The following is a 20,356-nucleotide window of genomic DNA, read 5'->3' on the forward strand; positions in this document are numbered from 1 at the left end:
TTTCTTCCTCCTCCCGTCATTTGTTTCCTTGTGCGTGCGCACTGCGCCTCTCGTACTCGTTCTAATATCAAGTAAAATGCCACGGCGCTGTGACTCACTTTTGCGAATAAACCTGCGGACCATAAATCATGTCGCGCATAACGTCAAAAGAATCATCTGCAAAAAGATGAGTGCAACACGAGGACCTCCAGAGAAAATGAATGAAATATAAGGACTTTGCAGGAGGTAACCCATCCGAGTACTACTCTTACCCAAACACACTTAACTGTAGAGTTCTGATGGGATCCGGGGCTTTATTGCTGGTATGATCGCACCGGTTTAATTTCGCGCTGCAAATACATACACTCCTTCTCCTTTCTTCCCCCTCCCGTCAATTGTTTCCTTGTGCGTTCGCACTGCACCTCTCATTCTCGTTCTAATATCGATTAAAATGCCCCTGCTTCTTGACTCAAATTTGTGTATAAACAATCGGACCCTAGTTCCAGTCGCGCGTAACGTCGAACGACTCGTCTGAAAAAAAATTTTTGCGACACGAGGACTTCCCAGGAGGTCACCCATCCGAGTGCTGCTCTCGCCCAAGCACACTTAACTGCGGAGTTCTGATGGGATACGTTGCATTAGTGGTGGCATGATCGCACCCGGTGAATTCCGCGCGGCAAATACATAAACTCCTTTCCATTTCTTCCCCCTCCCGTCATTTGTTTTCTTGTGCGTGCGCACTGCACCTCCCGTGCTCGTTCTAATATCAAGTAAAATATTACGGTGCCGTGACTCACATTTGCGAATAAACCTGAGGACCATTATTCAAGTCGCGCGTATCGTCGAAAGAATCATCTGCAAAAAAATGGGTGCAACACGAGGACTTCCTAAGAAAATGGGTGAAATATAAGGACTTCGCAGGAGGTCACCCATCCTAGAGCTACTCTTGCCCAAGCACCCTTAACTTGCGGAGTTCTGAAAGAATCCGTTGCATTGGTGCTGGTATGATTGCTCATGTTTCATTCTGCGCTGCAAATACATACACTTTTTCTTCCTCCATGCCCCCTCCCGTCATTTGTTTCCTTGTGCGTGCACTATGCATCTTTATTTCTCGTTCTAATATCGATTAAAATGCCCTTGCTTCTTGACTCACATTTGCGTATAAACCAGTGGACCCTAGTTCCAGTCGCGCGTAACGTCGAACGACCCGTCTGAAAAAAAAAATTAGTGCGACAAAAGGACTTCCCAGGAGGTCACCCATCCTAGTGCTACTCTCGCCCAAACACCCTTAACCTGCGGAGTTCTGATAGAATCCGATGCATTGGTGCTGGTATGCTTGCTCATGTTTCATTCTGCGCTGCAAATACATACACTTTTTTTCCCTCCATCCCCCCTCCCGTCATTTGTTTCCTTGTGCGTGCACTCTGCATCTCTCCTTCTCGTTCTAATATCAATTAAAATGCCCATGCTTCTTGACTCACATTTGCGTATAAACCAACGGACCCTAGTTTCAGTCGCGCGTAACGTCGAACGGCCTGTCTGAAAAAAAAAATTAGTGCGACACGAGGACTTCCCAGGAGGTCACCAATCCGAGTACTACTCTCGCCCAAGCACACTTAACTGCGGAGTTCTGATGGGATCCGGTGCATTAGTGCTGGTATGATCGCACCCGTTTAATTCCACGCTGAAAATAGATAAATTCCTTCTCCTTTCTTCCCCCTCCCGTCATTTGTTTCCTTGTGCATGCGCACTGCACCTCCCGTGCTCGTTCTAATATCAAGTAAAATGCTACGGTGCCGTGACTCACATTTGCGAATAAACCTGAGGACCATAATTCAAGTCGCACGTATCGTCGAAAGAATCATCTGCAAAAAAATAGGTGCAACACGAGGACTTCCTAAGAAAATGGGTGAAATATAAGGACTTCGCCGGAGGTCACCCATCCTAGTGCTACTCTCGCCCAAGCACCCTTAACTTGCGGAGTTCTGATAGAATCCGTTGCATTGGTGCTGGTATGATTGCTCATGTTTCATTCTGCGCTGCAAATACATACACTTTTTCTCCCTCCATCCCCCCTCCCGTCATTTGTTTCCTTGTGCGTGCACTCTGCATCTCTCCTTCTCGTTCTAATATCGATTAAAATACCCCTGCTTCTTGACTCACATTTGCGTATAAACAAGTGGACCCTAGTTCAAGTCGCGCGTAACGTCGAACGACCCGTCTGAAAAAAAAAATTAGTGCGACACAAGGACTTCCCAGGAGGACACCCATCCTAGTACTACTCTCGCCCAAGAGCACTTAACTGTGGAGTTCTGATGGGATCCGGTGCATTAGTGCTGGTATGATCGCACCTGTTTAATTTCGCGCTGCAAATACATAAACTCCTTCTCTTTTCTTCCCCCTCCCGTCATTTGTTTCCTTGTGCGTGCGCACTGCACCTCTGGTTCTCGTTTAAATATCAAGTAAAATGCCACGGCGCCGTGACTCACATTTGCTAATAAATCTGCGGACCATAATTAAAGTCGTGCGTAACTTCGAACGGCACATCTGAAAAAAAAAATGGGTGCAACACGAGAACTTCCTAGGAGGTAACCCATCATTGTACTACTTTCGCCAAAGCACACTTAACTGCGGAGTTCTGATGGGATCCGGTGCATTTGTGCTGGTATGATCGCACCCATTTAATTCCGCGCTGCAAATACATAAACTCCTTCTCCTTTCCTCCCCCTCCCGTCATTTGTTTCCTTGTGCGTGCGCACTACACCTCCCGTGCTCGTTCTAATATCAAATAAAATGCTACGGTGCCGTGACTCACATTTGCGAATAAACCTGAGGACCATAATTCAAGTCGCGCGTATCGTCGAAAGAATCATCTGCAAAAAAATGGGTGCAACACGAGGACTTCCTAAGAAAATTTGTGAAATATAAGGACTTCGCAGGACGTCACCCATCCTAGTGCTACTCTCGCCCAAGCACCCTTAACCTGCGGGTTCTGATAGAATCCGTTGCATTGGCGCTGTTATGATTGCTCATGTTTCATTCTGCGCTGCTAATACATAAACTTTTTCTCCCTCCATCCCCCCTCCCGTCATTTGTTTCCTTTTGCGTGCACTCTGCATCTCTCCTTCTCGTTATAATATTAATTAAAATGCCCCTGCTTCTTGACTCACATTTGCGTATAAACCAGCGGACTCTAGTTCCAGTCGCGCGTAACGTCGAACGATCCGTCTGAAAAAAAAAATTAGTGCAACACGAGGACTTCCCAGGAGAACAACCATCTGAGTACTACTCTCGCCCAAGCACAATTAACTGCGGAGTTCTGAAGGGATCTGGTGCATTAATGCTGGTATGATCGCACCTATTTAATTTCGCGCTGCAAATACATAAACTCCTTCCCCTTTCTTCCCCCTCCCGTCATTTGTTTCCTTGTGCGTGCGCATTGCACCTCTCGTTCTCGTTTAAATATCAAGTAAAATGTCAAGGCGCCGTGACTCACATTTACGAATAAATCTGCGGACCATAATTAAAGTCGCGCGTAACGTCGAACGGCACATCTGAAAAAAAGAAAATGGGTGCAACACGAGAACTTCCCAGGAGGTCACCCATCCGAGTACTACTCTCGCCCAAGCACACTTAGCTGCGGAGATCTGATGGGATCCGGTGCATTAGTGCTGGTATGATTGCACCTGTTTAATTCCGCGCTGCAAATACATAAACTCCTTCTCCTTTCTTCCCCTTCCCGTCATTTGTTTCCTTGTGCGTGCGCACTGCACCTCCCGTGCTCGTTCTAATATCAAGTAAAATGCTACGGTGCCATGACTCACATTTACGAATAAACCTGAGGACCATAATTCAAGTCGCGTGTATCGTTGAAAGAATCATCTGCAAAAAAATGGGTGCAACACGAAGACTTCACATGGAAATGGGTGAAATATAAGGACTTCGCAGGAGGTAACCCATGCGAGTACTACTCTCGCCCAAGCACCCTTACCTACGGAGTTCTGATAGAATCCGTTGCATTAGTGCTGGTATGATCGCACCCGTTTCATTTCGTGCTGAAAATACATACACTCCTTCTCCTTCCCTCCCCCTCCCATCAATTGTTTCCTTGTGCGTTCACACTGCACCTCTCCTTCTCGTTCTAATATCGATTAAAATGCCCTTGCTTCTTGACTCACAATTGCGTATACACCAGCGGACCCCAGTTCCAGTCGGGCGTAACGTCGAACGACCCGTCTGAAAAAAAATTGGTGCGACACGAGAAGTTCCCAGGAGGTCACCTATCCGAGTACTACTCTCGCCCAAACACACTTAACTGCAGAGTTCTGATGGGATCCGGTGCATTAGTGCTGGTATGATCGCAGCCGTTTAATTCCGCGCTGCAAATACATAAACTCCTTCTCCTTTCTTCCCCCTCCCGTCATTTGTTTCCGTATGCGTGCGCACTGTAACTCTCGTTCTCGTTCAAAGATCAAGTAAAATGCCACGACGCCGTGACTCACATTTGCGAATAAATCTGCGGACAATAATTAAAGTCGCGCGTAACGTCGAACGGCACATCTGAAAAAAAGAAAATGGGTGCAACACGAGAACTTCCCAGGAGGTAACCCATCATTGTACTACTTTCGCCAAAGCACACTTAACTGCGTAGTTCTGATGGGATCCGGTGCATTTGTGCTGGTGTGACCGCACCTGTTTAATTTCGTGCTGAAAATACATACACTCCTTCTTCCCTCCCCCTTTCCCATCATTTGTTTCCTTGTGCGTTCATACTACACCTCTCCTTCTCGTTCTAATATCGATTAAAATGCCCCTAATTCTTGACTCACATTTGCGTATAAACCAGCGGACCATAGTTCCAGTCGCGCGTAACGTCGAATAACCCATATGAAAAAAAATTATTGCGATACGAGGACTTCTCAAGAGGTCACCCATCCGAGTACTACTCTCGCCCAAGCACACTTAACTACAGAGTTCTGATGGGATCCAGTGCATTAGTGCTGGTATGATGCCACTTGTTTAATTTTGCGCTTCAAATACATACACTTCTTCTCTTTTCTTCCTCCTCCCGTCATTTGTTTCCTTGTGCGTGCGCACTGCACCTCCCGTACTCGTTCTTATATCAAGTAAAATGCCACGGTGCCGTGACTCACATTTGTGAATAAACCTGCAGACCATAAATCAAGTCGAGCGTAACGTCAAAAGAATCATCTGCAAAAAGATGGGTGCAACACGAGGACCTCCCAAGAAAATGGGTGAAATATAAGGACTTCGCAGGAGGTCACCCATCCGAGCACTAATCTCGCCCGAGCACACATAACTGCGGAGTTCTGATGGGATCCGGTGCATTAGTGCTGGTATGATCGCATCTGTTTAATTGTGCGCTGCAAATACATAAACTCATTCCCCTTTCTTCCCCCTCCCGCCATTTGTTTCCTTATGCGTGCGCACTGCACCTCCCGTTCTCGTTCTAATATCAAGTAAAATGCTACGGTGCCGTGACTCACATTTGCGAATAAACCTGAGGACCATAATTCAAGTCGCGCGTATCGTCGAAAGAATCATCTGCAAAAAAATGGGTGCAACACGAGAACTTCCTAAGAAAATGGGTGAAATATAAGGACTTCGCAGGAGGTCACCCATCCTAGTGCTACTCTCGCCCAAGCACCCTTAACTTGCGGAGTTCTGATAGAATCCGTTGCATTGGTGCTGGTATGATTGCTCATGTTTCATTCTGTGCTTCAAATACATACACTTTTTCTCCCTTCATCCCCCCTCCCGTCATTTGTTTCCTTGTGCGTGCACTCTGCATCTCTCCTTCTCGTTCTAATATCGATTAAAATGCCCCTACTTCTTGACTCACATTTGCGTATAAACCAGCGTACCCTAGTTCCAGTAGCGCGTAACGTCGAACGACCTGTCTGAAAAAAAAAATTAGTGCGACACGAGGACTTCCAAGGAGGTCACCCATCCGAGTACTACTCCCGCCCAAGCACACTTAACTGCAGATTCTGATGAGATCCGGTGCATTAGTGATGGTATGATCCCACCTGTTTAATTTCACACTGCGAATACATAAACTCCTTCTCCTTTCTTCCCCCTCAAGTCATTTGTTTCCTTGTGCGTGCGCACTGCACCTCTCGTTCTCGTTCAAATATCAAGTAAAATGCCACGGCACCGTGACTCACATTTGCGAATAAATCTGCGGACCATAATTAAAGTCGCGCGTAACGTCGAACGATACATCTGAAAAAAAGAAAATTGGTGCAACACGAGAACTTCCCAGGAGGTAACCCATCATTGTACTACTTTCGCCAAAACACACTTAACTGCGGAGTTCTGATGGGATCCGGTGCATTTGTGCTGGTGTGACCGCACCTGTTTAATTTCGTGCTGAAAATACATACACTCCTTCTTCCCTCCCCCCCTCCCATCATTTGTTTCCTTGTGCGTTCGCACTGCACCTCTCCTTCTCGTTCTAATATCGATTAAAATGCCCCTGATTCTTGACTAACATTTGCGTATAAACGAGCGGACCATAGTTCCAATCGCGCGAACGTCGAACGACCCATCTGAAAAAAAATTGTTGCGATACGAGGACTTCCCAAGAGGTCATCCATCCGAGTACTACTCTCGCCCAAGCACACTTAACTGCAGGGTTCTGATGGGATCCAGTGCATTAGCGCTGGTATGATGCCACTTGTTTAATTTTGCGCTTCAAATAGATACACTCCTTCTCTTTTCTTCCTCCTCCCGTCATTTGTTTCCTTGTGCGTGCGCACTGCACCTCCCGTACTCGTTCAAATATCAAGTAAAATGCCACGGCGCCGTGACTCACATTTGCGAATAAACCTGCGGACCATAAATCAAGTCGCGCGTAACGTCGAAATAATCATCTGTAAAAAGATGGGTGCAACACGAGGACCTCCCAAGAAAATGGGTAAAATATAAGGACTTCGCAGGAGGTCACCCATCCGAGTACTTTTCTCGCCCAAGCACCCTTAATTGCGGTGTTCTGATAGAATCCGTTGCATTAGTGCTGGTATGATCCCTCATGTTTCATTCTGCACTGCAAATACATACACTCTTTCTCCTCCCATCCCCCTCCCGTCATTTGTTTCCTTGTGCGTGCACTCTGCATCTCTCTTTCTCGTTCTAATATCAAGTAATATGCCCTCGCACCGTGACTCACCTTTGCAAATGAACCAGCGGTTTATAATTCCCTTCGCGCGTAACGTCGAACAACCCATCCGAAAAAAAATAGGTGCAACACGAGGGCTTCCCAAGTGGTCACCGATCCGAGTACTACTCTCGCCCAAGCACACTTAACTGCGGAGTTCTGATGGGATCCGGGGCTGTAGTGCTGGTAAGATCGCACCTGTTTAATTTCGCGCTGCAGATACATACACTCCTTCTCCTTTCTTCCCCCTCCCGTCATTTGTTTCCTTGTGCGTGCGCACTGCACCTCTCGTTCTCGTTCAAATATCAAGTAAAATGCCACGGCGCCGTGACTCACATTTGAGAATAAATCTGCGGACCATAATTAAAGTCGCGCGTAACGTCGAACGGCACATCTGAAAAAAAGAAAATGGGTGCAACACGAGAACTTCCCAGGAGGTAATCCATCATTGTACTACTTTCGCCAAAGCACACTTAACTGTGTAGTTCTGATGGGATCCGGTGCATTAGTGCTGGTGTGACCGCACCAGTTTAATTTCATGATGAAAATACATACACTCATTCTTCCCTCCCCCCCTCCCATCATTTGTTTCCTTGTGCATTCACACTGCACCTCTCCTTCTCGTTCGAATATCGATTAAAATGCCCGTGATTCTTGACTCACATTTGCGTATAAACCAGCGGATCATAGTTCCAGTCGCGCGTAACGTCGAACGACCAATCTGAAATAAAATTGTTGCGATACGAGGACTTCCCAAGAGGTCACCCATCCGAGTACTACTCTCGCCCAAGCACACTTAACTGCAGAGTTCTGATGGGATCCAGTGCATTAGTGCTGGCATGATGCCACTTGTTTAATTTTGCACTTTAAATACATACACTCCTTCTCTATTCTTCCTCCTTCCGTCATTTGTTTCCTTGTGCGTGCACTCTGCATCTCTCTTTCTCGTTCTAATATCAAGTAATATGCCCTCGCACCGTGACTCACCTATGCAAATGAACCAGCGGTTTATAATTCTATTCGCGCGTAACGTCTAACAACCCATCCGAAAAAAAATAGGTGCAACACGAGGGCTTCCCAAGTGGTCACCCATCCGAGTACTATGCTCGCCCAAGCACACTTAACTGCAGAGTTCTGATGGGATCCGGAGCTTTAGTGCTGGTATGATCGCACCTGTTTACTTTCGCGCTGCAAATACATACACTCCTTCTCCTTTCTTCCCCCTCCTGTCATTTGTTTCCTTGTGCGTTCACACTTCACATCTCATTCTTGTTCTAATATCGATTAAAATGCCCCTGCATCTTGACTCACATTTGCGTATAAACCAGCGGACCCTAGTTCCAGACGCGCATAAAGTCGAACGACCCGTCTGAAAAAAAATTGGTGCGACACAAGGACTTCCCAGGAGGTCACCCATCCGAGTACTAATCTCGCCCAAGCACACTTCACTGCGGAGTTCTGATGGGATCCAGTGCATTAGTGCTAGTATGATCGAACCTGTTTAATTTTGCGCTGCAAATACATAAACTCATTCCCCTTCCTTTCCCCTCCCGTCATTTGTTCCCTTGTGCGTGCGCATTGCACCTCCCGTTCTTGTTCTAATATCAAGTAAAATGCTACAGCGCCGTGACTCACATTTGCGAATAAACCTGAGGACCATAATTCAAGTCGCGCGTTACGTCGAAAGAATCATCTGCAAAAAAATGGGTGCAACACGAGGACTTCACAAGAAAATGGGTGAAATATAAGGACTTCCCAGGAGGTAACCCATGCAAGTACTACTCTCGCCCAAGCACCCTTACCTACGGAGTTCTGATAGAATCCGTTGCATTAGTGCTGGTATGATCGCACTTGTTTTATTTCGCGCTGCAAATACATAAACTCCTTCTCCTTTCTTCCCCCTCCCGTAATTTGTTTCCTTGTGCGTGCGCACTGAACCTCCCGTTCTCGTTTTAATATCAAGTAAAATGGTACAGCGACGTGACTCACATTTGCGAATAAACCTGAGGACCATAATTCAAGTCGCGCGTAACGTCAAAAGAATCATCTGCAAAAAAATGGGTGCAACACGAGGACTTCACAAGAAAATGTAAGAAATATAAGGACTTCCCAGGAGGTAACCATTGCTAGTACTACTCTCGCCCAAGCACCCTTACCTACGGAGTTCTGATAGAATCCGTTGCATTAATGCTGGTATGATCGCACCTGTTTCATTTCGCGCTGCAAATACATAAACTCCTTCTCCTTTCTTCCCCCTCCCGTGTTTTTTTCCTTGTGCGTGCGCACTGCACCTCTCGTTCTCGTTCAAATATCAAGTAAAATGCCACGGCGCCGTGACTCATATTTGCGAATAAATCTGCGGACCATAATTAAAGTCGCGCATAACGTCGAACGACCCATCTGAAAAAAAATTGTTGCAATACGAGGACTTCCCAAGAGGTCACCCATCCGAGTACTATTCTCACCCAAGGACACTTAACTGCAGAGTTCTGATGGGATCCGGTACATTAGTGCTGGTATGATCGCACCAGTTTAATTTTGCGCTGTAAATACATAAACTCATTTGTTTCCTTGTGCGTGCGCACTGCACCTCCCGTTCTCGTTCTTATATCAAATAAAATGCTACAGCGCCGTGACTCACATTTGCGAATAAACCTGAGGACCATAATTCAAGTCGCGCGTAACGTCCAAAGAATCATCTGCAAAAAAATGGGTGCAACACGAGGACTTCACAAGAAAATGGGTGAAATATAAGGACTTCGCAGGAGGTAACCCATGGTAGTACTACTCTCGCCCAAGCACCCTTACCTACGGAGTTCTGATAGAATCCGTTGCATTAGTGCTGGAATGATCGCACCTGTTTCATTTCGCGCTGCAAAAATATACACTCCTTCTCCTTTCTTCCCCCTCCTGTCATTTGTTTCCTTGTGCGTGCGCACTGCACCACTCGTTCTCGTTCAAATATCAAGTCAAATGCCACGGCGTCGTGACTCACATTTGCGAATAAATCTGCGGACAATAATTAAAGTCGCGCGTAACGTCGAACGGCACATCTGAAAAAAAAAATGGGTGCAACACGAGAACTTCCCAGGAGGTAACCCATCATTGTACTACTTTCGCCAAAGCACACATAACTGCGGAGTTCTGATGGGATCCGGTGCATTTGTGCTTGTGTGACCGCACATGTTTAATTTCTTGCTGAAAATACATACACTCCTTCTTCCCTCCCCCCCCTCCCATCATTTGTTTCCTTGTGCGTTCACACTGCACCTCTCCTTCTCGTTCTAATATCGATTAAAATGCCCCTGATTCTTGACTCACATTTGCGTATAAACCAGCGGACCATAGTTCCAGTCGCGCGTAACGTCGAACGACCCATCTGAAAAAAAATTGTTGCGATACGAGGACTTCCCAAGAGGTCACCCATCCGAGTACTACTCTCGCCCAAGCACACTTACGATCTTACCAGCACTAATGCACCGTATCCCATCAGAACTCCGCAGTTAAGTGTGCTTGGGCGAGAGTAGTACTCGGATGGGTGACCTCCTGGGAAGTCCTCTTGTTGCACTAATTTTTTTTTTCAGACGGGTCGTTCGACGTTACGCGCGACTGGAACTATGTTCCGCTGGTTTATATGCAAATGTGAGTCAAGAAACAGGGCCATTTTAATCGATATTAGAAGGAGAAGGAGAGGTGCAGAGTGAACGCACAAGGAAACAAATAATCGGAGGGGGGGAGGGAAGAAGGAGTGTATGTATTTTCAGCACGAAATTAAACAAGTGCGGTCACACCAGCACAAATGCACCGCATCCCATCAGAACTCCGCAGTTAAGTGTGCTTTGGCGAAAGTAGTACAATGATGGGTTACCTCATGGGAAGTTCTTGTGTTGCACCCATTTTCTTTTTTTCGGATGTGCCATTCGACGTTATGCGCGACTTTAATTATGGTCCGCAGATTTATTCGTAAATGTGAGTCACGGCGCCATGGCGTTTTACGTGATATTTGAACGAGAACGAGAGGTGCAGTGCGCACGCACAAGGAAACAAATGACGGGAGGAGGAAGAAAAGAGAAGGAGTGTATGTATTTGAAGCGCAAAATTAAACAAGTGGCATCATACCAGCAATAATGCACCGGATCCCATCAGAACTCTGCAGTTAAGTGTGCTTGGGCGAGAGTAGTACTCGGATGGGTGACCTCTTGGGAAGTCCTCGTATCGCAACAATTTTTTTTCAGATGGGTCGTTCGATGTTACGCGCGACTGGAACTATGGTCCGCTGGTTTATACGCAAATGTGAGTCAAGAATTAGGGGCATTTTAATCGATATTAGAACGAGAAGGAGAGGTGCAGTGTGAGCGCACAAGGAAACAAATGATGGGAGGGGAGAAGGGAAGAAGAAGTGTATGTATTTTCAGCATGAAATTAAACAGGTGTGGTCACACCAGCACAAATGCACCGAATCCCATCAGAACTCCGCAGTTAAGTGTGTTTTGGCGAAAGTAGTACAATGATGGGTTACCTCTTGGGAAGTTCTCGTGTTGCACCCATTTTCTTTTTTTTCAGATGTGCCGTTCGACGTTACGCGCGACTTTAATTATGGTCCACAGATTTATTCGCAAATGTGAGTCATGGCGCCGTGGCATTTTACTTGATATTTGAACGAGAACGAGAGGTGCAGTGCGCACGCACAAGGAAATAAATGACGGGAGGGGGAAGAAAGGAGAAGGAGTTTATGTATTTGCAGCGCAAAATTCAACAGGTGCGATCATACCAGCACTAATGCACCGGATCCCATCAGAACTCCGCAGTTAAGTGTGCTTGGGCGAGAGTAGTACTCGGATTGGAGACCTCCTGGGAAGTCCTCGTGTCGCACTAATTTTTTTTTCAGACGGGTCATTCGACGTTACGCGCAACTGGAACTAGGGTCCACTAGTTTATACGCAAATGTGAGTCAAGAATTAGAGACATTTTAATCGATATTAGAACTAGAAGGAGAGATACAGAATACACGCACATGGAAAGAAATGACGGGAGGGGGATGGAGGAAGAAAAAGTGTATGTATTTGCAGCGCAGAATGAAACATGAGCAATCATACCAGCACCAATGCAACGGATTCTATCAGAACTCTGCAAGTTAATGGTGCTTGGGCGAGAGTAGCAATAGGATGGGTGACCTCCTGCGAAGTCCTTATCTTGCACCCATTTTTTTGCAGATGATTCTTTCGACGATACGCGCGACTTGAATTATGGTCCTCAAGTTTATTCGCAAATGTGAGTCACGGCACCGTAGCATTTTACTTTATATTAGAACGAGCACGGGAGGTGCAGTGCGCACGCACAAGGAAACAAATGACGGGAGGGGGAAGAAAGGAGGAGTTTATGTATTTGCAGCGCAGAATTAAACGGGTGTGATCATACTAGCACTAATGCACTGGATCCCATCAGAACTCTGCAGTTAAGCGTGCTTGGGCGAAAGTAGTACTCGGATGGATGACCTCCTGGGAAGTCCTCGTGTCGCACCAATTTTTTTTCAGACGGGTCGTTCGACGTTACGCGCGACTGGAACTAGGGTCTCCTGGTTTATACGCAAATGTGAGTCAAGAAGCAGGGGCATTTTAATCGATATTAGAACGAGAAGGAGAGGTGCAGTGTGATCGCACAAGGAAACAATTGATGGGAGGGGGAGGGAAGGAGAAGGAGTGTATGTATTTTTAGCACGAAATGAAACAGGCGCGATCACACCAGCACTAATTTAACGGATTCTATCAGAAATTCGTAGGTAAGGGTGCTTGGCCGAGAGTAGTACTAGCATGGGTTACCTCCTGCAAAGTCCTTATATTTCACCCATTTTCTTGTGAAGTCCTCGTGTTGCACCCATTTTTTTGCAGATTATTCTTTCGACGTTAAGCGCGACTTGAATTATGGTCCTTAGGTTTATTCGCAAATGTGATTCACGGCGCTGTAGCATTTTACTTGATATTAGAACGAGAACGAGAGGTGCAGTGCGCACGCACAAGGAAACAAATGACGGGAGGGGGAAGAAAGGGGAATGAGTTTATGTATTTGCACTGCGAAATTAAACAGGTGCGATCATACCAGCACTAATGCACCGGATCCCATCAGAACTCCGCAGTTAAGTGTGCTTGGGCGAGAGTAGTACTTGGATGGGTGACCTCCTTGGAAGTCCTCCTGTCGCATTAATTTTTTTTTTCAGACGGGTCGTTCGACGTTACGCGCGACTGGAACTAGGGTCCACTGGTTTATACGCAAATGTGAGTCAAGAAGCAGGGGCATTTTAATCGATATTAGAACGAGAAGGAGAGATGCAGAGTGCACGCACAAGGAAACAAATGACGGGAGGGGGGATGGAGGGAGAAAAAGTGTATGTATTTGCAGCGCAGAATGAAACATGAGCAATCATACCCGCACCAATGCAACGGATTCTATCAGAACTCCGCAAGTTAAGGGTGCTTGGGCGAGAGTAGCACTAGGATGGGTGACCTCCTGCGAAGTCCTTATATTTCACCCATTTTCTTAGGAAGTCCTCGTGTTGCACCCATTTTTTTGCAGATGATTCTTTCGACGATATGCGCGACTTGGATTATGGTCCTCAGGTTTATTCGCAAATGTGAGTCATGGCACCGTAGCATTTTACTTGATATTAGAACGAGCACGAGAGGTGCAATGCGCACGCACAAGGAAACAAATGACGGGAGGGGAAAGAAAGGAGAAGGAGTTTATGTATTTGCAGTGTGAAATTAGACGGGTGCGATCATACCAGCATTAATGCACTGGATCCCATCAGAACTCCGCAGTTAAGTGTGCTTGGGCGAGAGTAGTACTCGGATGGGTGATCTCCTGGGAAGTCCTCGTGTCGCACCAATTTTTTTTTAGACAGGTTGTTCGACGTTACGCGCGACTGGAACTAGGGTCCGCTGGTTTATACGCAAATGTGAGTCAAGAAGCAGCGGCATTTTAATCGATATTAGAACGAGAAGGAGAGGTGCAGTGTGAACGCTTAAGGAAACAATTGATGGGAGAGGGAGGGAAGGAGAAGGAGTGTATGTATTTTCAGCACAAAATGAAACAGGTGCGATCATACCAGCACTAATGCACCGGATCCCATCAGAACTCCGCAGTTAAGTGTGCTTGGGCGAGAGTAGTACTCGGATGGGTGACCTTTTGGGAAGTCCTCGTGTCGCACCAATTTTTTTTCAGACGGGTCGTTCGACGTTACGCAGGACTGGAACTAGGGTCCGCTGGTTTATACGCAAATGTGAGTCAAGAAGCAGGGGCATTTTAATCGATATTAGAACGAGAAAGAGAGGTGCAGTGTGAACGCACAAGAAAACAATTGATGGGAGGGGGAGGGAAGGAGAAGGAGTGTATGTATTTGCAGCGCGAAATTAAAGAGGTGCGATCATAGCAGCACTAAAGCCCCGGATCCCATCAGAACTCCGCAGGTAAGTGTGCTTGGGCGAGAGTAGTACTCGGATGGGTGACCACCTGGGAAGCCCTCGTGTTGCACCTATTTTTTTTCGGATGGGTTGTTCGACGTTACGCGCGAATGGAATTATAAACCGCTGGTTTATTTGCAAAGGTGAGTCACGGTGCCGGGGAATATTACTGGATATTAGAATGATAAAGAGAGATGCAGAGTGCACGCACAAGGAAACAAATGACGAGAGGGGGAAGAAAGGAGAAGGAGTTTATGTATTTGCAGCGCGAAATTAAACAGGTGCGATCATACCAGCACTAATGCACCGGATCCCATCAGAACTCTGCAGTTAAGTGTGCTTGGGCGAGAGTAGTACTTGGATGGGTGACCTCCTTGGAAGTCCTCCTGTCGCATTAATTTTTTTTTCAGACGGGTCGTTCGACGTTACGCGCGACTGGAACTAGGGTCCACTGGTTTATACGCAAATGTGAGTCAAGAAGCAGGGGCATTTTAATCGATATTAGAAGGAGAAGGAGAGATGCAGAGTGCACGCACAAGGAAACAAATGACGGGAGGGGGGATGGAGGGAGAAAAAGTGTATGTATTTGCAGCGCAGAATGAAACATGAGCAATCATACCCGCACCAATGCAACGGATTCTATCAGAACTCCGCAAGTTAAGGGTGCTTGGGCGAGAGTAGCACTAGGATGGGTGACCTCCTGCGAAGTCCTTATATTTCACCCATTTTCTTAAGAAGTCCTCGTGTTGCACCCATTTTTTTGTAGATGATTCTTTCGACAATACGCGCGACTTGAATTATGGTCCTCAGGTTTATTCGCAAATGTGAGTCACGACACCGTAGCATTTTACTTGATATTAGAACGAGCACGGGAGGTGCAGTGCGCACGCACAAGGAAACAAATGACGGGAGGGGGAAGAAAGGAGAAAGAGTATATGTATTTGCAGCGCAAAATTAAACGGGTGCGATCATACCAGCATTAATGCACCGGATCCCATTAGAACTCCGCAGTTAAGTGTGCTTGGGCGAGAGTAGTACTCGGTTGGGTGACCTCCTGGGAAGTCCTCGTGTCGCACCAATTTATTTTCAGACGGGTCGTTCGACGTTACGCGCGACTGAAACTAGGGTCCGATAGTTTATACACAAATGTGAGTCAAGAAGTAGGGGCATTTTAATCGATATTAGAACGAGAAGGAGAGGTGAAGTGTGAACGCACAAGGAAACAATTAATTGGAGGGGAAGGGAAGGAGAAGGAGTGTATATATTTTCAGCACGAAATGAAACAGGTGCGATCATAGCAGCACTAATGCAACGGATTCTATCAGAACTCCGTAGGTAAGGGTGCTTGGGCGAGAGTAGTACTAGCATGGGTTACCTCCTGCGAAGTCCTTATTTTCACCCATTTTCTTGTGAAGTCCTCGTGTTGGACCCATTTTTTTGCAGATGATTCTTTCGACGTTACGCGCGACTTGAATTATGGTCCTCAGGTTTATTCGCAAATGTGAGTCACGACGCTGTAGAATTTTACTTGATATTAGAACGAGAACGGGAGGTGCAGTGCGCACGCACAAGGAAACAAATGATGGGAGGGGGAAGAAAGGGGAATGAGTTTATGTATTTGCAGCGCAAAATTAAACAGAGGCGATCATACCAGCACTAATGCACCGGATCCCATCAAAACTCCGCAGTTATGTGTGCTGGGGCGAGATTAGTGCTCAGATGGGTGACCTCCTACGAAGTCCTTATATTTCACCCATTTTCTTGGGAGGTCCTCGTGTTGCACCCATCTTTTTGCAGACGATTCTTTCGACGTTACGCGCGACTTGATTTATGGTCCGCAGGTTTATTCGCAAATGTGAGTCACGGCACCGTGGCATTTTACTTGATATTAGAACGAGTACGGGAGGTGCAGTGCGCACCCACAAGGAAACAAATGACGGGACGAGGAAGAAAAAAGAAGGAGTGTATGTATTTAAAGCGCAAAATTAAACAAGTGGCATCATACCAGCACTAATGCACTGGATCCCATCAGAACTCTGCAGTTAAGTGTGCTTGGGCGAGAGTAGTGCTTGAATGGGTGACCTCTTGGGAAGTCCTCGTATCGCAACAATTTTTTTTCAGATGGGTCGTTCGACGTTACGCGCGACTGGAACTATGGTCCGCTGGTTTATACGCGAATGTGAGTCAAGAAAAAGGGGCATTTTAATCGATATTAGAACGAGAAGGAGGGTGCAGTGTGAACGCACAAGGAAACAAATAATGGGAGGGGGGAGGGAAGAAGGAGTGTATGTATTTTCAGCACGAAATTATACAGGTGCGGTCACACCAGCACAAATGCACCGGATCCCATCAGAACTCCACAGTTAAGTGTGCTTTGGCAAAAGTAGTATAATGATGGGTTACCTCCTGGAAAGTTCTCGTGTTGCACCCATTTTTATTTTTTCAGATGTGCCGTTCGACGTTACGCGTGACTTTAATTATGGTCCGCAGATTTATTCACAAATGTGAGTCACGGCGCCGTGGCATTTTACTTGATATTTGAACGAGAACGGGCGGTGCAGTGCGCACGCACAAGGAAACAAATGACGGGAGGAGGAAGAAAAGAGAAGAAGTGTATGTATTTGAAGCGCAAAATTAAACAAGTGGCATCATACCAGCACTAATGCACTGGATCCCATCAGAATTCTGCAGTTAAGTGTGCTTGGGCGAGAGTAGTAGTCAGATGGGTGACCTCTTGGGAAGTCCTCTTATCGTAACAATTTTTTTTCAGATGGGTCGTTCGACATTACGCGCGACTAGAACTATGCTCCGCTGGTTTATACGCAAATGTGAGTCAAGAATCAGGGGCATTTTAATCGTTATTAGAACGAGAAGGAGAGGTGCAGTGTGAACGCACAAGGAAACAAATGATGGGAGGGGGGAGGGAAGAAGGAGTGTATGTATTTTCAGCACGAAATTAAACAGGTGCGGTCACACCAGCACAAATGCACCGGATCCCATCAGAACTCCGCAGTTAAGTGTGCTTTGGCGAAAGTAGTACAATGATGGGTGACCTCTTGGGAAGTCCTCGTATCGCAACAATTTTTTTTCAGATGGGTCGTTCGACATTACGCGCGACTGGAACTATGGTCCGCTGGTTTATACGCAAATGTGAGTCAAGAATCAGGGGCATTTTAATCGATATTAGAACGAGAAGGAGAGGTGCAGTGTGAACGCACAAGGAAACAAATGATGGGAGGGGGGAGGGAAGAAGGAGTGTATGTATTTTCAGCACGAAATTAAACAGGTGCGGTCACACCAGCACAAATGCACCAGATCCCATCAGAACTCCGCAGTTAAGTGTGCTTTGGCGAAAGTAGTACAATGATGGGTTACCTCATGGGAAGTTCTCGTGTTGCACCCATTTTATTTTTTTCAGATGTGTCGGTCGACGTTACGCGCGACTTTAATTATGGTCCGCAGATTTATTCGCAAATGTGAGTCACGGCACCGTGGCATTTTACTTGATATTTGAACGAGAACGAGAGGTGCAGTGCGCACGCACAAGGAAACAAATGACGGGAGGGGGAAGAAAGGGGAATGAGTTTACGTATTTGCAGCGCGAAATTAAACAGGTGCGATCATACCAGCACTAATGCACCGGATCCCATCAGAACTCTGCAGTGAAGTGTGCTTGGGCGAGATTAGTACTCGGATGGGTGACCTTCTAGGAAGTCCTCGTGTCGCACCAATTTTTTTTCAGACGGGTCGTTTGACATTACGCGCGTTTGGAACTAGGGTCCGCTGGTTTATACGCAAATGTGAGTCAAGAAGCAGGGGCATTTTAATCGATATTAGAACGAGAATGAAAGGTGAAGTGTGAACGCACAAGGAAACAAATGACGGGAGGGGGAAGAAAGGAGAAGGAGTGCATGTATTTGCAGCGCGAAATTAAACAGGTTCGATCATACCAGCACTAATGCAACGGATTCTATCAGAACTCCACAGTTAAGTGTGCTTGGGCGAGAGTAGTACTCGGATGGGTGACCACTTGGGAAGCCCTCGTGTTGCACATATTTTTTTTCGGATGGGTTGTTCGAAGTTACGTGCGAATAGAATTATAAACCGTTGGTTCATTTGCAAAGGTGAGTCACGGTGCCGTGGCATTTTACATGATATTAGAACGAGTACGGGAGGTGTAGTGCGCACGCACAAGGAAACAAATGACGGGATGAGGAAGAAAAGAGAAGGAGTGTATGTATTTGAAGCGCAAAATTAAACAAGTGGCATCATACCAGCACTAATGCACTGGATCCCATCAGAACTCTGCAGTTAAGTGTGTTTGGTCGAGAGTAGTACTTGGATGGGTGACCTCTTTGGAAGTCCTCGTATCACAACAATTTTTTTTCAGATGGGTCGTTCGACGTTACGCGCGACTGGAACTATGGTCCACTGGTTTATACGCAAATGTGAGTCAAGAATCAGGGGCATTTTAATCGATATTAGAACGAGAAGGAGAGTTGCAGTGTGAACGCACAAGGAAACAAATGATGGGAGGGAGGGAGGGAAGAAGGAGTGTATGTATTTTCAACACGAAATTAAACAGGTGCGGTCACACCAGCACAATTGCACCGGATCCCATCAGAACTCCGCAGTTAAGTGTGCTTTGGCAAAAGTAGTACAAAGATGGGTTACCTCCTGGGAAGTTCTCGTGTCGCACCCATTTTCTTTTTTTCAGATGTGCCGTTCGACGTTACGCGCGACTTTAATTATGGTCCGAAGATTTATTCACAAATGTGAGTCACGGCTTCGTGGCATTTTACTTGATATTTGAACAAGAACGAGAGGTGCAGTGCGCACGCACAAGGAAACAAATGACGGGAGGGGGAAGAAGGAGAAGGAGTTTATGTATTTGCAGTGCGAAATTAAACAGGTGCGATCATACCAGCACTAATGCACCGGATCCCATCAGAACTCCGTAGTTAAGTGTGCTTGGGCGAGAGTAGTACTCGGATGGGTGACCTTTTGGGAAGTCCTCGTATTGCACTAATTTTTTTTTCAGACGGGTCGTTTGAAGTTACGCGCGACTGGAACTAGGGTCCACTGGTTTATACGCAAATGTGAGTCAAGAAGAAGGGACATTTTAATCGATATTCAAACGAGAAGGAGAGATGCAGAGTGCACGCACAAGGAAACAAATGACGGGAGGGGGGATGGAGGGAGAAAAAGTATATGTATTTGTAGCGCAGAATGAAACATGAGCAATCATACCAGCACCAATGCAATGGATTCTATCAGAACTCCGCAAGTTAAGGGTGCTTGGGCGAGAGTAGCACTAGGATGGGTGACCTCCTGCGAAGTCCTTATATTTCACCCATTTTCTTAGGAAGTCCTCGTGTTGCACCCATTTTTTTGCAGATGATTCTTTCGACGATACGCGCGACTTGAATTATGGTCCTCAGGTTTATTCGCAAATGTGAGTCACGGCACCGTAGCATTTTACTTGATATTAGAACGAGCACGGGAGGTGCAGTGCGCACGCACAAGGAAACAAATGACGGGAGGGGGAAGAAAGGAGAAGGAGTTTATGTATTTACAGCGCAGAATTAAACGGGTGCGATCATACCAGCACTAATGCACCGGATCCCATCAGAACTCCGCAGTTAAGTGAGTTTGGGCGAGATTAGTACTCGGATGGGTGACCTCCTGGGAAGTCCTCGTGTCACACCAATTTTTTTTCAAACGGGTCGTTCGACTTTAC

The 20,356-nt window shown here is 46.4% G+C and overlaps 7 non-coding genes and 36 pseudogenes across 7 annotated transcripts; 22 read left to right on the plus strand and 21 right to left on the minus strand.

Annotated features, from left to right (window-relative positions):
* Positions 1–521: 521 nt before the first annotated feature.
* LOC148243133 (5S ribosomal RNA) lies at positions 522–640 on the minus strand (annotated as a pseudogene).
* An 891-nt stretch (positions 641–1,531) lies between these two features.
* On the minus strand, positions 1,532–1,650 carry LOC148243134 (5S ribosomal RNA). The gene has a single exon (XR_015815458.1). It is a non-coding gene; the product is annotated as a 5S ribosomal RNA (ribosomal RNA).
* Positions 1,651–2,213: 563 nt separating this feature from the next.
* LOC148243135 (5S ribosomal RNA) lies at positions 2,214–2,332 on the minus strand (annotated as a pseudogene).
* A 207-nt stretch (positions 2,333–2,539) lies between these two features.
* On the minus strand, positions 2,540–2,658 carry LOC148243136 (5S ribosomal RNA; annotated as a pseudogene).
* Positions 2,659–3,220: 562 nt separating this feature from the next.
* On the minus strand, positions 3,221–3,339 carry LOC148243137 (5S ribosomal RNA; annotated as a pseudogene).
* A 209-nt stretch (positions 3,340–3,548) lies between these two features.
* LOC148243138 (5S ribosomal RNA) lies at positions 3,549–3,667 on the minus strand. Its single transcript, XR_015815780.1, has one exon. It is a non-coding gene; the product is annotated as a 5S ribosomal RNA (ribosomal RNA).
* Positions 3,668–3,902: 235 nt separating this feature from the next.
* Positions 3,903–4,021, minus strand: LOC148243139 (5S ribosomal RNA; annotated as a pseudogene).
* A 205-nt stretch (positions 4,022–4,226) lies between these two features.
* LOC148243140 (5S ribosomal RNA) lies at positions 4,227–4,345 on the minus strand (annotated as a pseudogene).
* A 209-nt stretch (positions 4,346–4,554) lies between these two features.
* Positions 4,555–4,673, minus strand: LOC148243141 (5S ribosomal RNA; annotated as a pseudogene).
* A 204-nt stretch (positions 4,674–4,877) lies between these two features.
* LOC148243142 (5S ribosomal RNA) lies at positions 4,878–4,995 on the minus strand (annotated as a pseudogene).
* Positions 4,996–5,231: 236 nt separating this feature from the next.
* On the minus strand, positions 5,232–5,350 carry LOC148243143 (5S ribosomal RNA; annotated as a pseudogene).
* Positions 5,351–5,913: 563 nt separating this feature from the next.
* On the minus strand, positions 5,914–6,031 carry LOC148243144 (5S ribosomal RNA; annotated as a pseudogene).
* Positions 6,032–6,240: 209 nt separating this feature from the next.
* On the minus strand, positions 6,241–6,359 carry LOC148243145 (5S ribosomal RNA; annotated as a pseudogene).
* A 203-nt stretch (positions 6,360–6,562) lies between these two features.
* On the minus strand, positions 6,563–6,680 carry LOC148243146 (5S ribosomal RNA; annotated as a pseudogene).
* Positions 6,681–7,240: 560 nt separating this feature from the next.
* On the minus strand, positions 7,241–7,359 carry LOC148243147 (5S ribosomal RNA; annotated as a pseudogene).
* Positions 7,360–7,568: 209 nt separating this feature from the next.
* LOC148243148 (5S ribosomal RNA) lies at positions 7,569–7,687 on the minus strand (annotated as a pseudogene).
* Positions 7,688–7,891: 204 nt separating this feature from the next.
* Positions 7,892–8,009, minus strand: LOC148243149 (5S ribosomal RNA; annotated as a pseudogene).
* Positions 8,010–8,215: 206 nt separating this feature from the next.
* Positions 8,216–8,334, minus strand: LOC148243150 (5S ribosomal RNA). The gene has a single exon (XR_015815053.1). It is a non-coding gene; the product is annotated as a 5S ribosomal RNA (ribosomal RNA).
* Positions 8,335–8,539: 205 nt separating this feature from the next.
* LOC148243151 (5S ribosomal RNA) lies at positions 8,540–8,658 on the minus strand (annotated as a pseudogene).
* A 912-nt stretch (positions 8,659–9,570) lies between these two features.
* Positions 9,571–9,689, minus strand: LOC148243152 (5S ribosomal RNA; annotated as a pseudogene).
* Positions 9,690–10,225: 536 nt separating this feature from the next.
* LOC148243153 (5S ribosomal RNA) lies at positions 10,226–10,344 on the minus strand (annotated as a pseudogene).
* Positions 10,345–10,611: 267 nt separating this feature from the next.
* On the plus strand, positions 10,612–10,730 carry LOC148243154 (5S ribosomal RNA; annotated as a pseudogene).
* Positions 10,731–10,936: 206 nt separating this feature from the next.
* LOC148243155 (5S ribosomal RNA) lies at positions 10,937–11,055 on the plus strand (annotated as a pseudogene).
* Positions 11,056–11,265: 210 nt separating this feature from the next.
* Positions 11,266–11,383, plus strand: LOC148243156 (5S ribosomal RNA; annotated as a pseudogene).
* Positions 11,384–11,587: 204 nt separating this feature from the next.
* On the plus strand, positions 11,588–11,706 carry LOC148243157 (5S ribosomal RNA; annotated as a pseudogene).
* Positions 11,707–11,916: 210 nt separating this feature from the next.
* Positions 11,917–12,035, plus strand: LOC148243158 (5S ribosomal RNA; annotated as a pseudogene).
* A 528-nt stretch (positions 12,036–12,563) lies between these two features.
* On the plus strand, positions 12,564–12,682 carry LOC148243159 (5S ribosomal RNA; annotated as a pseudogene).
* A 559-nt stretch (positions 12,683–13,241) lies between these two features.
* On the plus strand, positions 13,242–13,360 carry LOC148243160 (5S ribosomal RNA; annotated as a pseudogene).
* A 563-nt stretch (positions 13,361–13,923) lies between these two features.
* On the plus strand, positions 13,924–14,042 carry LOC148243161 (5S ribosomal RNA). Its single transcript, XR_015815558.1, has one exon. It is a non-coding gene; the product is annotated as a 5S ribosomal RNA (ribosomal RNA).
* A 205-nt stretch (positions 14,043–14,247) lies between these two features.
* Positions 14,248–14,366, plus strand: LOC148243162 (5S ribosomal RNA). Its single transcript, XR_015815753.1, has one exon. It is a non-coding gene; the product is annotated as a 5S ribosomal RNA (ribosomal RNA).
* A 205-nt stretch (positions 14,367–14,571) lies between these two features.
* Positions 14,572–14,690, plus strand: LOC148243163 (5S ribosomal RNA; annotated as a pseudogene).
* Positions 14,691–14,895: 205 nt separating this feature from the next.
* Positions 14,896–15,014, plus strand: LOC148243164 (5S ribosomal RNA; annotated as a pseudogene).
* A 562-nt stretch (positions 15,015–15,576) lies between these two features.
* LOC148243165 (5S ribosomal RNA) lies at positions 15,577–15,695 on the plus strand. The gene has a single exon (XR_015814290.1). It is a non-coding gene; the product is annotated as a 5S ribosomal RNA (ribosomal RNA).
* A 913-nt stretch (positions 15,696–16,608) lies between these two features.
* Positions 16,609–16,726, plus strand: LOC148243166 (5S ribosomal RNA; annotated as a pseudogene).
* A 202-nt stretch (positions 16,727–16,928) lies between these two features.
* On the plus strand, positions 16,929–17,047 carry LOC148243167 (5S ribosomal RNA; annotated as a pseudogene).
* A 531-nt stretch (positions 17,048–17,578) lies between these two features.
* LOC148243168 (5S ribosomal RNA) lies at positions 17,579–17,697 on the plus strand (annotated as a pseudogene).
* A 203-nt stretch (positions 17,698–17,900) lies between these two features.
* LOC148243169 (5S ribosomal RNA) lies at positions 17,901–18,019 on the plus strand (annotated as a pseudogene).
* Positions 18,020–18,228: 209 nt separating this feature from the next.
* On the plus strand, positions 18,229–18,347 carry LOC148243170 (5S ribosomal RNA; annotated as a pseudogene).
* A 205-nt stretch (positions 18,348–18,552) lies between these two features.
* On the plus strand, positions 18,553–18,671 carry LOC148243171 (5S ribosomal RNA; annotated as a pseudogene).
* Positions 18,672–18,876: 205 nt separating this feature from the next.
* On the plus strand, positions 18,877–18,993 carry LOC148243172 (5S ribosomal RNA; annotated as a pseudogene).
* A 206-nt stretch (positions 18,994–19,199) lies between these two features.
* On the plus strand, positions 19,200–19,318 carry LOC148243173 (5S ribosomal RNA; annotated as a pseudogene).
* Positions 19,319–19,526: 208 nt separating this feature from the next.
* LOC148243174 (5S ribosomal RNA) lies at positions 19,527–19,645 on the plus strand. Its single transcript, XR_015815999.1, has one exon. It is a non-coding gene; the product is annotated as a 5S ribosomal RNA (ribosomal RNA).
* Positions 19,646–20,207: 562 nt separating this feature from the next.
* LOC148243175 (5S ribosomal RNA) lies at positions 20,208–20,326 on the plus strand (annotated as a pseudogene).
* The last annotated feature ends 30 nt before the right edge of the window (positions 20,327–20,356 follow it).

The sequence above is a fragment of the Carica papaya genome, chromosome 8, assembly GCF_054855325.1.
Source record: "Carica papaya isolate Zhongbai chromosome 8, ASM5485532v1, whole genome shotgun sequence".
In the NCBI taxonomy this organism is placed as follows: domain Eukaryota; kingdom Viridiplantae; phylum Streptophyta; class Magnoliopsida; order Brassicales; family Caricaceae; genus Carica; species Carica papaya.